Here is a 15,823-nt window from a genome sequence, read left to right on the forward strand (position 1 = left end):
TGGGCTCAAAACACTACAGTGCATGTGGAACGAGTCCAACTGTTTTAGGGTGCCCAAAAGCCCTGCCTCAATTACCCTCCAAAGGGGGAATGGAAGTTATTGCCTGCCAGGGGGCCTTCGGTCAAACTGGCAGCCTTCTAACTGTTGAGCCAACTACCAGCACCAGTTGCAACTGGCCAGCCACCCTGAACTCAGTAAATGACATTGTGCCATGACTGGGCTGCACTGAGATTATCAGCTGTCCATGGCCTACCGTGACACTTTGCTGCAGGTTCCGTGCGTCAAGGCCCACATTCGGGCACTGCCAGGTGTGGGCTCAACCGTGTCGTACAAACTATTGGAGTTACAAAGGGATTGTACTGCCTTGAAATGGCTTCTCACTCACACCAACCTGTCATCCTCCAAACCCTCTACAGAATGATGATGTTTGGTTGAACTTAAGAAGAGATAACAATACTGAGAGATCTGAATTAAAAATGAATACATCTATAAGAACAAGAAAATTTTGTATATAATGGATGGTGTGCCGTTGGATATAACGCAATTTGAACTTTGCTCAATCAGCATGACATCTTAAGACTTGCTTGTAACTTCATGTACAAAGAGAACAGATTTTGATTTTTCAAAAAAAAAAAAAAAAAAAAAAAAAAAAGTTAACAACAGTAATTACGTAAGCAATTGCCACTGCAAAATAGTAGCAAGTTACAGGCAGTGCAACTAAGGAAAATGAAGTGTTTATTCAGCAGAAATTAGCAGTGAGAATATGGCATAAAGTGGATAACTATACATGTTTCAGAGGCCTTTATCGGGGTCTTGGAATTCTTATAGTCACTTGCCCCAATACATTTACTCCTAAATGGTTTTTGTTGGTGGCAATAACAATCACTTTCAGCTCAACTGTGATTTATACAATCACAAGACACAAAATAATTTTTATATAGACTTTACCTGCTTGTATATGATTCAAGAATGGAATCATGTATTCCGATGGGAAGATATTCAACAACCTTCTGTCTAACTTAAAACAAGAAACTGAGAATTCCTGCCGATTCAAAAATAAATAAATATCTACATACTTCATCAGTCACTACTTCTCCAATTTATCTGATTATTAACATTCAAGGATTGAAAATTTTATTAACTACGTAGAAATTTGAAATATAGTAATTATTGCATTAGCATCACCTAATTATGACAGTATTCACATTACCGGTTTCAGCAATTTATTGCTATCTTCATAAGTGATAATTAATCAATTAATAGCTTAGTTTTTTCAAGTTATGCAAACTGAACATCATGAAATGCTATTAAATATGTCAATGAATTATACTGTGTTGTCAGATGGTAAAGAGGCCTGTAGGTACTGGAATTTCTTCATAAACTCTTCTCCTAACAAATACAGTGTCATCCATTTCAGGACCTCATCCAAGATACCTACAGCTATATTGTGGGAGGTAAATGCCTTGGTTATAATAACTGCTGAGTGATTTATTTAAATTCTGTAAGTTCTAAACTGAAAACAACTACGTACTTCGCACATTAGCAAACATTGCCAAAGGCAAAAGAAGTGGAAACTGGAAAAAATATTTTTTAGAACAGACCTGGGATTGAGCTCATTGAGGTCAATATGGTCCAGGCAGTACTGTAGTATGCAAATACTGAGCAGCCAAAACCGTCTTCATTGGACGATAATTTCCTTACACGTGTTTACCACTGTTCCAGTTCATCATCACATGTGGAGTTGACATATCGGTTTAAGCATGTGTTCTATAGTTAAAAAATTTTATATGAATTGTATAGTTACACATATTCAAACCTAGAATGCTTATCTGTACGAGACATTCGATCATTATTGGTTGAAGTTGAACTCCATATACTTATCTGTTTACTACAAATATTTCAAATGTCCCTTTCTTATTTTACCACTACATGTCGATGAAATGTGTTTAAACTAACCAAATGAATAAAAAGTTGATCATACAATGTAAGCTTTCACAGCCGGTATTGTCTTCACTTAAAACTTCCAGGCTGATAGGCCGTGGTCGAAGTATAAAACTCTCTCCTGACGTTTTGTCTCCATGAAGAATAAAAAGTTCTCCCTAAGAATTGTTATGAGATAAGTTATTAAGTGTACTCATTACTTACATAGTCAATCTTTTACTTCACCTTCAACTAGCACATAAAAAAAAATATTTTGAGCTTTAGCAGTGTGGAAGTGGCATATTCACATATTCACCACATAACTTTTTTGCATTAATAACTATCATCACCATCACCACCATCACCATCACCATCACCATCACCATCATCAGGACTTTATTCTGGAGAGCCAGATAGGAACTTTGTGAACGATATGCCTGTGTTGGTTTCTGTCCTGGTATAGCTTTTCCCTCTCCACTACATCCCATGTTACTCCTCTCCTCTTGAGATCTGCCTTAACCTGATCTGTCCATCTCTTTCCAGGCCAATCAGTCGGTCTTCTTTCTGGTGCCTCCATCTCCAAATACTTGCGTGGAGTTCAAGTTGGGTGCATTTGCTTCACGTGACCGAACCACTTCAGTCTCAAAGCACTCATCCTCTCCTCTGTAGTCAATGTGTCACCTGCAGGTCTCTCCTTACATAATCATTCCTGACTCTCTCTCTCTCTCTCCTAGTTTTTTGTAGAGCTGACCTAAGGAACTTCATTTCACATGCTTGCATTTGACTCTCTTCTCTATTATTTATGACACAGCCCTCTAGACTGATTGGCAGGAGATAAGTTTTATACATGGTCTGTTAGGCTCTTTGAGGGACTTCCTTGTCTCAGATTAGATTTTGTACTTGGTGACGATGCTAGATCCTTTTGTTATTCTGTTTAAGACTTCTAGTTTGGTACTTCCAATGTGTGATATGATGTTACCCACATATTTGAAGCTTTTCACACATTCAACCTTCTCCTCCTCCAGTATGATGTTGCAATGTGGGGATGTGCTGCTCATCTTTATTGCTGCTGTCTTGTAGCTACTCACAGTTAACTATAATTCTTTCAATTTTGTGTTCCAGTAATCTAGTCTCCTCTGAACCTCCATTTCCCTCTCTCCCCAAATGGCGATGTCATCAGCAAAAACAAAAGCACTGAGATCTTCATGTGCATTTTCAACTTCTCGCGGCGTAATGAATAATCCATTAAATTTCGGGCATGCAGCCGCGCAAATAAAATTTCTTCTACTGATATTTCGGCCGCGTATCGTCCGGCCATCTTCAGAGCGAGTCACAAGACTGATGACAAGGTGCCAAGCGCGGCCTTATATGCTCCACCGCGGCGGTACTGCGCATGCGGGTCACAGATGCTGCGCCGCCTGTGGCGAAAGCGTACGGACGTTCGATGTGCTTATCGATGTTTGATCGGCGGCGATGACACGGTGACGACTTCTCTGCAATTTAATTAGTCCAAGAGCCGGATTCCATGCTTTGTCCAAATTGAAACCTTTATCTCTGTTTATTAAATTGTTGGCTAATCGAATTTCTATGGCTTCCTTGAATACAGAATCCCAAAAAGAAGACGTGGATGTTAAAATCTTCACATCACTGTAATTCATGGAATGACCCGTATCAATACAATGTTCGGCCACAGCTGACTTGTCTGGTTGTAATAGGCGTGTGTATCTTCGGTGCTCCACACACCTTTCATGAACGGTGCGTGTTGTTTGACCTATGTATGACTGCTCACAATTTCCGCAAGGAATCTGGTACACACCCGCCTTACGAAGCAATAAATCGTCCTTTACAGAGCCGAGTAAAGCCGCAATCTTCGTGGGGGGCCGGAAGATCACCTTAACACTGTGTTTCTCTAGAATACGGCCTATCTTTGAAGAAAGAGCACCCACATAAGGCAGAAACGCCCTAGAACTGAAGAAATTACTATCTTCTTCCGCATCGTATACCTTCTTTTTAGGTTTTACATCGAATGCTCTACGAATTTGTTGCGGAGAATATCCATTCGATTTAAAAATACTCTTGAGGTATATTAGCTCTCCTTGTAAATTGTCTTCATCGGATACACAGTGCGCCCGATGCACTAAGGTCTTAAGGACACCCATGCTCTGAGAAGGGTGATGGCAGCTACTGGCATGAAGGTATAGATTTGTATGCGTTGGTTTCCGATGTACGGCATGTCCTAATGTGCCATCACTTTTACGGCGAACGACAACATCCAGAAAGGGGAGGCACCCGTCTTTTTCTATTTCCATGGTAAATTTAATGCTAGCATGGATAGAATTCAAATGCTGAAGAAATCGATGTAATTCATCCATACCATGGGGCCATACCACGAATGTGTCGTCCACGTACCTCCAGAAGACCGTGGGTTTAAAACATGCTGAGTCCAGTGCCTTGTCCTCGAAGTCTTCCATGAATAAATTAGCTACCAGAGGGGAGAGGGGGCTTCCCATGGCAACACCGTCAATTTGCTCATAAAATTCACCATCAAACTGAAAATAAGATGATAAAAGCACATGTTCAAATAAGGCCGTAATGTTCTTATCAAAATGTTGGTTGATAAGAGCTAAAGAGTCCTTTAAAGGTACCTTGGTGTATAATGATACTACGTCAAAACTAACAAGAACATCCATACTATTTAGCCTGACATTGCTAAGTCTCTGAATAAAATCCATAGAATTACGAATGTGGTGACTACATTTTCCTACCAATGGTTTTAATAAGGAAGCTAAATATTTGGCAGAAAAATATGTTGGTGAACCAATAGTGCTCGTTATAGGTCTCATAGACAAGTCCTCTAGACGCTCATCCTTACCCATCTTGTGAACTTTAGGAAGACCATAAAATCTCGGTGGTACTGCACCTCGTACTTTTAAACTTCTTATGACTTCCTTCGGTAGTGATGAAGCGTTCAGCAAGGCAGCAGTCCTTATTGTCACCTTGTTAGTAGGATCTTTGTTAATCTTCCGGTATGCACCAGAACTAAGTAGACCACATATCTTTTCCTTGTAGACTTCCTGAGGCAAAAGGACGGTAGCATTACCTTTATCAGCACGCAGGACGACTGTATCAGTATCCTCACACAGCTTTCGTATCGCACGTCTTTCTTCCTTGGAAACGTTGCTTCTTTGTGGACGATGCTTCGTGATTGCTTGACAGGTTTCTTGTCTGATTTCTTCCGCAGAATCCTCTGATAGTGGTCGGACAGCTTCTTCAATGGCACTGATGAAAGATGATATCGGCAAAGTCTTGGGAGTAGGGGCAAAATTTAGCCCTTTACTTAAGACAGACAACGTAGCTTCGTCCAATTCCTTACCCGTCAAATTTATGACAGGGCGTCGAATAACTGAGTCCACCTGAGAAGGCTGGTCCAATCGGCTATACTTGGTAATCTGCCTTTTCGTGGCCACTTCGCGAACCCAGTCAGACTTAGCCCATGTCGTGCCATCGATCCAGTCCCAGGAGTCAGGAGATAAAACAGCTGCAACCTTCAGATGCAGATGATACAGATGTTCAGAAACATTGTCCAACTTCCGACGAGTAAAACGAATTCTTTCTCTGACAATAGCGGAACCAGCTCTATGTAATATTCTATTTACTGCAGCATTCTTAACAAAGTGAACCAACCTTGCAAATTTTGGGACAACTCCATGGTCGCGGCACTTCAGTAAGAAACTCAAGGAGCTCAATAGTCTTGCTCTCTGGTGTCTTAATTTGTCCAAACTATGGACCCATGAAACCATCTCCTCCCCGAAGAGGTACTTGATGTGCATTTCCAACTTCTCGCGGCGTAATGAATAATCCATTAAATTTCGGGCATGCAGCCGCGCAAATAAAATTTCTTCTACTGATACTTCGGCCGCGTATCGTCCGGCCATCTTCAGAGCGAGTCACAAGACTGATGACAAGGTGCCAAGGGCGGCCTTATATGCTCCACCGCGGCGGTACTGCGCATGCGGGTCACAGATGCTGCGCCGCCTGTGGCGAAAGCGTACGGACGTTCGATGTGCTTATCGATGTTTGATCGGCGGCGATGACACGGTGACGACTTCTCTGCAATTTAATTAGTCCAAGAGCCGGATTCCATGCTTTGTCCAAATTGAAACCTTTATCTCTGTTTATTAAATTGTTGGCTAATCGAATTTCTATGGCTTCCTTGAATACAGAATCCCAAAAAGAAGACGTGGATGTTAAAATCTTCACATCACTGTAATTCATGGAATGACCCGTATCAATACAATGTTCGGCCACAGCTGACTTGTCTGGTTGTAATAGGCGTGTGTATCTTCGGTGCTCCACACACCTTTCATGAACGGTGCGTGTTGTTTGACCTATGTATGACTGCTCACAATTTCCGCAAGGAATCTGGTACACACCCGCCTTACGAAGCAATAAATCGTCCTTTACAGAGCCGAGTAAAGCCGCAATCTTCGTGGGGGGCCGGAAGATCACCTTAACACTGTGTTTCTCTAGAATACGGCCTATCTTTGAAGAAAGAGCACCCACATAAGGCAGAAACGCCCTAGAACTGAAGAAATTACTATCTTCTTCCGCATCGTATACCTTCTTTTTAGGTTTTACATCGAATGCTCTACGAATTTGTTGCGGAGAATATCCATTCGATTTAAAAATACTCTTGAGGTATATTAGCTCTCCTTGTAAATTGTCTTCATCGGATACACAGTGCGCCCGATGCACTAAGGTCTTAAGGACACCCATGCTCTGAGAAGCTGTCCGACCACTATCAGAGGATTCTGCGGAAGAAATCAGACGAGAAACCTGTCAAGCAATCACGAAGCATCGTCCACAAAGAAGCAACGTTTCCAAGGAAGAAAGACGTGCGATACGAAAGCTGTGTGAGGATACTGATACAGTCGTCCTGCGTGCTGATAAAGGTAATGCTACCGTCCTTTTGCCTCAGGAAGTCTACAAGGAAAAGATATGTGGTCTACTTAGTTCTGGTGCATACCGGAAGATTAACAAAGATCCTACTAACAAGGTGACAATAAGGACTGCTGCCTTGCTGAACGCTTCATCACTACCGACGGAAGTCATAAGAAGTTTAAAAGTACGAGGTGCAGTACCACCGAGATTTTATGGTCTTCCTAAAGTTCACAAGATGGGTAAGGATGAGCGTCTAGAGGACTTGTCTATGAGACCTATAACGAGCACTATTGGTTCACCAACATATTTTTCTGCCAAATGTTTAGCTTCCTTATTAAAACCATTGGTAGGAAAATGTAGTCACCACATTCGTAATTCTATGGATTTTATTCAGAGGCTTAGCAATGTCAGGCTAAATAGTATGGATGTTCTTGTTAGTTTTGACGTAGTATCATTATACACCAAGGTACCTTTAAAGGACTCTTTAGCTCTTATCAACCAACATTTTGATAAGAACATTACGGCCTTATTTGAACATGTGCTTTTATCATCTTATTTTCAGTTTGATGGTGAATTTTATGAGCAAATTGACGGTGTTGCCATGGGAAGCCCCCTCTCCCCTCTGGTAGCTAATTTATTCATGGAAGACTTCGAGGACAAGGCACTGGACTCAGCATGTTTTAAACCCACGGTCTTCTGGAGGTACGTGGACGACACATTCGTGGTATGGCCCCATGGTATGGATGAATTACATCGATTTCTTCAGCATTTGAATTCTATCCATGCTAGCATTAAATTTACCATGGAAATAGAAAAAGACGGGTGCCTCCCCTTTCTGGATGTTGTCGTTCGCCGTAAAAGTGATGGCACATTAGGACATGCCGTACATCGGAAACCAACGCATACAAATCTATACCTTCATGCCAGTAGCTGCCATCACCCTTCTCAGAGCATGGGTGTCCTTAAGACCTTAGTGCATCGGGCGCACTGTGTATCCGATGAAGACAATTTACAAGGAGAGCTAATATACCTCAAGAGTATTTTTAAATCGAATGGATATTCTCCGCAACAAATTCGTAGAGCATTCGATGTAAAACCTAAAAAGAAGGTATACGATGCGGAAGAAGATAGTAATTTCTTCAGTTCTAGGGCGTTTCTGCCTTATGTGGGTGCTCTTTCTTCAAAGATAGGCCGTATTCTAGAGAAACACAGTGTTAAGGTGATCTTCCGGCCCCCCACGAAGATTGCGGCTTTACTCGGCTCTGTAAAGGACGATTTATTGCTTCGTAAGGCGGGTGTGTACCAGATTCCTTGCGGAAATTGTGAGCAGTCATACATAGGTCAAACAACACGCACCGTTCATGAAAGGTGTGTGGAGCACCGAAGATACACACGCCTATTACAACCAGACAAGTCAGCTGTGGCCGAACATTGTATTGATACGGGTCATTCCATGAATTACAGTGATGTGAAGATTTTAACATCCACGTCTTCTTTTTGGGATTCTGTATTCAAGGAAGCCATAGAAATTCGATTAGCCAACAATTTAATAAACAGAGATAAAGGTTTCAATTTGGACAAAGCATGGAATCCGGCTCTTGGACTAATTAAATTGCAGAGAAGTCGTCACCGTGTCATCGCCGCCGATCAAACATCGATAAGCACATCGAACGTCCGTACGCTTTCGCCACAGGCGGCGCAGCATCTGTGACCCGCATGCGCAGTACCGCCGCGGTGGAGCATATAAGGCCGCGCTTGGCACCTTGTCATCAGTCTTGTGACTCGCTCTGAAGATGGCCGGACGATACGCGGCCGAAATATCAGTAGAAGAAATTTTATTTGCGCGGCTGCATGCCCGAAATTTAATGGATCACTGAGATCTTCATTTTCTTCCTCCTTGATTTCTTTCACGATTGTGTCCATAAGTGTAATGAAGAGTAAACGGGAGAGCGAACTGCCTTGCCGAACACCTCTCTTTGTCTCAAACCATTTTGATCTTCCACCTTCTACTTGTACACTGCTCTCACAATCATCGTACAGCATCTGGACTTTTTTAATTAATGAATGAGGAACATTATGTTTTCTCTAGCGTTCCCATATTTTATCCCTTGGTACACTAACATTAACTGACGGAAAGAGAAAATGAGATCTATTGTTCCCCTATTACTTCTAAACCCATGCTGTTGTTCCTCTAACTGGTGTTCTAGAATTTTCCGCAATCTTTTTTCTGTGACCTTTTCCATTATCTTAAGGCAGTGTGATAACAGTGTGATTCCTCAGTAGTTGTTGCATTTCTAACTACTGCCTTTCTTGAACAATGGTATTATAATTCCTTTTTTCCATTCATTTTCCTACCACATCACCCCCAGTAGCCGGTGTAACCATTGAATTCCATGGATTCTTGCGGCTTTAATCATATCCACTGTCAGCTCATCTACTCCAACTGCCTTCCCACTTTTCATCTGTTTCAGGGAATGCTCAGTTTCTAACCAAAAGATTGGCTCCTACTCCTCCTCTGACTCAATGACTTTGGTGTCACTTTTTGTGCACCTTCCCCATTCAGTAAGATTTCAAAACAATTCTTCATCTCTTCTCTGATACCTTCCATGCCCCTGATAATATCCCCATCCTCTGTTTCAATCGCTTTTATGTCTTCTCTATAAGATCTCTTACATTTCAATAACCCATATAGCAGTTTTTGGTTCCCTTTGTTATCCTGTTCTAGTTTCTGGCTGAATATTTCCCAACTCTTCTCCTTTTCTTCTTTCACAATTCTCTTTGCTTGGAGTTTCTTTTGTTGGTATTCCTTCTCCAAAGTTGTCACCTTATGTTCATCTGTTGACACCAGCCCCTGGTTCTGATTTCTTTTTTCCACCAACTGGTTTCTTTGCCTTTGACTTTACCCTTTGTTCTGCCACATATCTGCACAGCAATGTTAACTACTGATGTTTTAAATAGGTTCAAATCTTCCTCTACACTACCCCTTTCAGTTTTTGGCAATTTTTGTGCTACTAGATTTTAAAAAGTTTTCTTATTTTCTTCTTCTTTCAACTCACACTACTTAATTTTTGGGATTCTTTGTACAGCTTTAATAACAAGTTATTTTTTATTTACAACTTTTCAGCTTGTATCCACACAAAACAAAAGTGCTGTTTTGTAAAGTCTGTAGGTTGTAAACTGGCAATTACAGTGGAACTTTAGCCACAAAATGACCCTAATTCACAGCAGTATAACTGAGGTTAACATCTGTGCAACGAAGTTTCCAAGTTCAGTTTAATCTGTGCTAACCTTATAACAAGTGCTTTACACAATCGGCACTTACATGATTTTTAAAAAAAAAAAAAAAAAAAAAAAAAAAAAAAAAAAAAAAAAAAAATGGAGAGAGAGAGATAGGGAGAGAGAGAGATGAGATATAAGAAAATGATTAACTCCTGAACATAACAGGGTGTTATTCAGAGCTGTTTCTTAGATTAGGATAATTTCGATTTCTTTCAGTACATTATGTAAAATACTGTTTCATTTGCGATGTGAAATCTTCACATCATGTGCAATAACACTAATAGTACAACCAGTGGAGTCGGTGTGTACACAATATGCAGCCTTGTTACTATGTTTGTATACCAGTTCCTTTTATCATATGATAAAAGTTTCTACCCATTTGGCAGATGTATACAGCACTTTGGTACAACTTGACACTTTAGTTTACACAGTTCTGTGCTTCGATATTTGCCATTTTTGTTAAATGACATATTACACTAACTTTTTTCTGAACATGTTCATGAACTGAAAATATACTTTTATCTAGTGTTTGCAAATCCATTGGGTTATTTTGTAAGAAATGTGTCTGTTACATGAAACAGCAACATATCTTGTATTGAAACTTCCAGCCGGCCGCGGTGGTCTCGCAGTTCTAGGCGCGCAGTCCGGAACCGTGCGACTGCTACGGTCGCAGGTTCGAATCCTGCCTCGGGCATGGATGTGTGTGATGTCCTTAGGTTAGTTAGGTTTAAGTAGTTCTAAGTTCTAGGGGACTGATGACCACAGCAGTTGAGTCCCATAGTGCTCAGAGCCATTTGAACCATTTTTGAAACTTCCTGGCAGATTAAAACTGTGTGCCGGACCGAGACTCGAAATCGGGCACTTGCCCGCGAAAGGCAAAGGTCCCGAGTTCGAGTCTCGGTCGGGCACACAGTTTTAATCTGCCAGGAAGTTTCATATCAGCGCACACTCCACTGCAGAGTGAAAAACTCATTCTGGAAACATCCCCCAGGCTGTGGCTAAGCCATGTCTCCGCTATATCCTTTCTTTCAGGAGTGCTAGTTCTGCAAGGTTCGCAGGAGAGCTTCTGTAAAGTTTGGAAGGTAGGAGATGAGATACTGGCAGAAGTAAAGCTGTGAGTACCGGGTGTGAGTCGTGCTTCGGTAGCTCAAATGGTAGAGCACTTGCCCGCGAAAAGCAAAGGTCCCGAGTTCAAGTCTCGGTCGGGCACACAGTTTTAATCTGCTAGGAAGTTTCATGATATACACCTGTTTCTCTAGCTGCAAGTTTCTCCCAAGACATGGTTCCCTGAATTTGATGTTCCTGGTGATCCTGGTATATATTTTGGGTTTCCAATGTTCATCAATACAAGTGCAACTTTCTCTTTTAATTCATTTACATGCACATTTTTGTCAATTACCTGCTGTTACATGCACATTTCTGTCAATTACCTGCTTGTAGACAGCATGAGCATTGGCAACATGAGGAGCCCACATGCAGTCTTGTGGAACCACTTTACTCCTTTTTGTAAATTGGAGGCATCAGATGCTATTTGATCAGAAACATCTTTGAAGAGTTTTGTGTAATTATATTTCAGAATTGTATATGATTTTGTAGTTGCTTTTCTTGAGTTGGTTGCTACCATTCTGGAACATCTCTACTGATCATTTCCTATAACAACATTTGTGTCACTCTGCACACATAACATTCCACCTTTCTTGAACTTTCCTCTCACTATGGTCATTGGATTGTACTTCCTGTTATTCCTCAATGTACCAATGGTGCGAGATGAATGTTCATTCAACTTATGGACTAAGACAATGCTTGCATAGTAATTTATGAGGTACAAAGTGTGTCCATCATTCAATAATGGACCCATCAACTCGATCTCTATACCGTAGGACATTATGATCTGCGTGGGCAATCTCCTTTCCAGCACACATTTTTCCATGCCAGGTATACCTCCATGAACACACAGACTGAATAGCTTGAGAGTACTTTATGACATTTCCCCGCAACATACTGGCCAAATCCCATCCTTTCTCTAAACAGCACCACAGTTTCATTGATGCATATATTCTTACCATAACAATACACTTTGTGAAATTTATCACTTAGTAGATCAAGTAAATGTGAAATTTTGTACAGTTTGCCATTGTTTGTACCAAAATTGTCTGAAAAGTGTAGCATCGTCAAAAGTGTCAAAAGTGTTGTGGGTCAAAGCTTTACTTACTTCATTTTTGTACAATATATTCTTTGAACATATTTCTGGAGTGTAGATTTTCAATCCAAACCAATCCACATACCAAGTCCAAAAAAACACAGGATTCCTTTGTTATTTGTGTCTACTCATTGCTGCAGTCTGCTGTGTTCCATATATTTTTCATTGACAGTACTGTCAACATTTCACTGCTCGGCGTAAAAATTCATTTTGGTGACAATCATGTCCAAAACTTGGTCATCAAAAAACAATCACTAAAAATCATGTTTATTGCATCTTCCAGTCATTTTTGTCGTCACATGATCAGCAATTCTCTCATTACAGGTCACGATAAAAATCATTCATATTTCCAGTAACGTCAGGCCAAGTAACTTTGGAGATGTCGCTTTGAGGCACAGTTACTGATTTCCCAAAGTTGTCCTTTTTCTTTTTCTCAACCCACCTGCATTGGAATTGTTGGAATCACAACCAGAACTCTCAAGTGAGTATTCAGGGTCATCGCTATCAAATATGTCACCTAACAAACTGGCCTCACTCTCACTTAATTTGCTTTTCTCGTCCAACCAACCTGTAGTTGACTCCACGTCAGACACAGCCACAAACTCAGAAGAAAACAAGCTCAAATCTTCAAGGAACACAAATAACCTCTAGCAACATTGCCACATGAGCTATCGCAAGTGTAACCAGGTGTCGTAAATGCAAAGCAATCTTCAAGAGCCGACTGTCACATTATCCGGCAATAAAATTTGGAACCAAAAGTGCATGGCCTCTCCAGGAGGCCAGGGAAACTATATGTCCATTTAAAATCATTGTGGGTGTTTATAAGATTTACACATATGGCCTGGAATGTGTGTATCAATTTGATACAAGTGGCTTGCCAGTGAAGCCACCTTGTTTATCAACTGGATACACATGGCAGCCAAAGTGTTAATCATGGCTCTAAATTAGGCATTTTAAGGCTTGCTACAACAAAGTACATTGTGATGGTAATTAGCCACAGTTTGGTTCCTACAAGCCTCCATCCACAATCTATGAGCTGCTTGCTGCCTCTGCCACAATCTGCATAGCTCACCACTACAATGTGGTGAGCCCTATACATCGAAAAATGATTGACTGCCCACACTACGCCCATTCTATGTCTACTGCATCTAGATGGGTTACCCAGGCTGCTGATATCATCTTGAGCAGCTACCTCATCTTACCTATATGTATACGTTTTAGTTTTCATCCTTTGTACCTTCAGGCATATTTTACTCTACTGCTACTACATTTACAAATGTTTAGTTTTGCACGTACTTAATTTACAATCTGTTTTGTTTAAAGTTTATCATTGCACTATGTTTTCTTACATCTTTTTACCAAACTAACTGTTATCCGTAACTGGCTACCCCTTCCACCAGCAAAACTAGTGCGATTATTTGTAACCTTTACTTATTATTCTTTAAGTACTATGCACATTGTTAGCCATTTTGGTAAACAATTATGTCACGGCCTTGTAATGTAATAAGTTTGTTTTTTGTTTTATGTGTAATAAGTTCATATTTGTGTTTCCAAATTCCAAAATATATTAATTTTTAACTCCCTCTTAGAGACCTGATGATGGATATGTGTTCCCATGAAATAAAATTTGACCAAGCCTGGGAATTCCATGTTTTCCTAAGATATCAAGGTCACCACTCTTCTGAAAATGTTGAAGCGACTCCATTTCATGCGATATTAATGCTGTGATGAGGAATGAAATCCTCCAATCAGCAAATGAGATACTGCTCAGATCAAGGCATAGCACTCTGTTCAAGTCATCCACACCACTAGTTAACTTCATTCTGTCAATGAGCCACTACCAAGATCTGTAGGAGTTTCACTTCTACTCAGGGCAGGGCCACAGCTGGATCTGATTTTGTCACAGTATCTACTACAGCATGTTAGAACATGTCTTTTCAAATGCTAAAGAAATGTTTCTCAGAGTCTGCAATTACATACATGATAACATAATTTCGCAACTGATGGACAGAGGCTCCGTATCATCCCCAAATCTTAGAATCACATCTCTAAGAAGCTATCATAGTAATGGCCTGGCAAATGCATGGGATCTCAGAGAAGATTAAAAACAGGTGTCAAGCATGGGAATTTCAGGCAGTTCTACAGTCACTTTTAATGGAGGTTATGTCTCAGTGTCACAATGAAAGAAGTCCTGAGCTTGTAGTAAGAACCAAGATAGAGAAAAACCACAACAAGTGGTTTACCCTTCATTAAACACTAAAGAAACAATCCATGAGGACCTGCTCAAAGTTTCCCCAAGTCCAAACATAGTCATTGCAGACTGGGATACCTGAAATTTTTCTCATTTAATATAAAACTGGTAGTATGTGTGCCTTAATAATCCCACAGTATGCCCTTCAAGTATGCATAACAAGAAGTGCTGGAACATAAGGGAAACTGACGAAGTAGAATATTTAGAGAGCTGATGCGAAAGAAGACAGCAGAGTGCAATCAGTTAGCTGGTTTTCGAACATAGTTCAATACAATTAAGTAGCACAAAGATAAGAAAAGAATTAACTCAGAGACAAAGGTAGAAACAGAGCAGGCTGGCCAGGAATGAAAGAGAAATACAGGACAAACATAGTATGAACATACAGGCTGACAATTATTGAACTATATGAAATAAAATCGTCGTAACGTCTGAATGGTTTGCAATACAACATTCAGATTGTACAGTGGGATGCAGGGCATGATGGGAATTAGTATGCACATACATGGTTTGGTTTAGCGATGAAGCCCACTTTCATTCAGATGGGTTTGTCAATAAGCAAAACTGGCACATTTTGGGGACTGAGAGATGGCATCCTGATTTCAACAAGATGCTCAGCCGCATCAAAGCAGGAGAGCGTTCGATGTCCTGGAGGAGCACTTTGGGATCTGCAATCTGGCTCTGGAGTATCCAGAGGCCACTAGCATGGGCCTCGATTGGCCACCATATTCTCTGGATCTGAACACATGTGACTCCTTTTTGTGTGGCTGTATTAAAAACAAGGTGTACAGCAATAATCCCAAAACCATTGCTGAGCTGAAAACAACCATTCAGGAGATCATTGAAAGCCCCGATGTTTTAACACTCCAGAGGGTTATGCAGAATTGCACTATTCGTCTGCACCACATCATCGCCGATGATGGTAGGCATATCGAACAAGACATAACCTAAATCTGAATATCTGTTGTGATGTTTACATGATGAATAAAGTGTGTGTACGCCATAGTTTGTAGCTAATTTACATTTGTTTTCATATAGTTCAATAATTGCCACGCTGTAGGCTGAAATGGCTAATTTTAAAAATGAGAATAGAGAGAGAAAGAAGTTGCACAGTAATAACAGCACAGGCTGGGGGAAAAAGGTTATTAAATGGACTTCTGAGCATTGCAGTCACAGATGCCACATAAATACATAAACATTCTGGATTAATATCTGATCCTATTTTTATTACAAAT

The 15,823-nt window shown here is 40.7% G+C and overlaps 1 protein-coding gene across 2 annotated transcripts in view; it reads right to left on the reverse strand.

Annotated features, from left to right (window-relative positions):
• LOC124797969 (zinc finger protein 184-like) overlaps nucleotides 1–15,823 on the reverse strand; it is a 362,232-nt gene that overhangs the window by 261,323 nt on the left and 85,086 nt on the right. The gene's annotated exons all lie outside the window — the stretch shown is intronic.

Source organism: Schistocerca piceifrons, chromosome 5, assembly GCF_021461385.2.
Source record: "Schistocerca piceifrons isolate TAMUIC-IGC-003096 chromosome 5, iqSchPice1.1, whole genome shotgun sequence".
NCBI classification, from domain to species: domain Eukaryota; kingdom Metazoa; phylum Arthropoda; class Insecta; order Orthoptera; family Acrididae; genus Schistocerca; species Schistocerca piceifrons.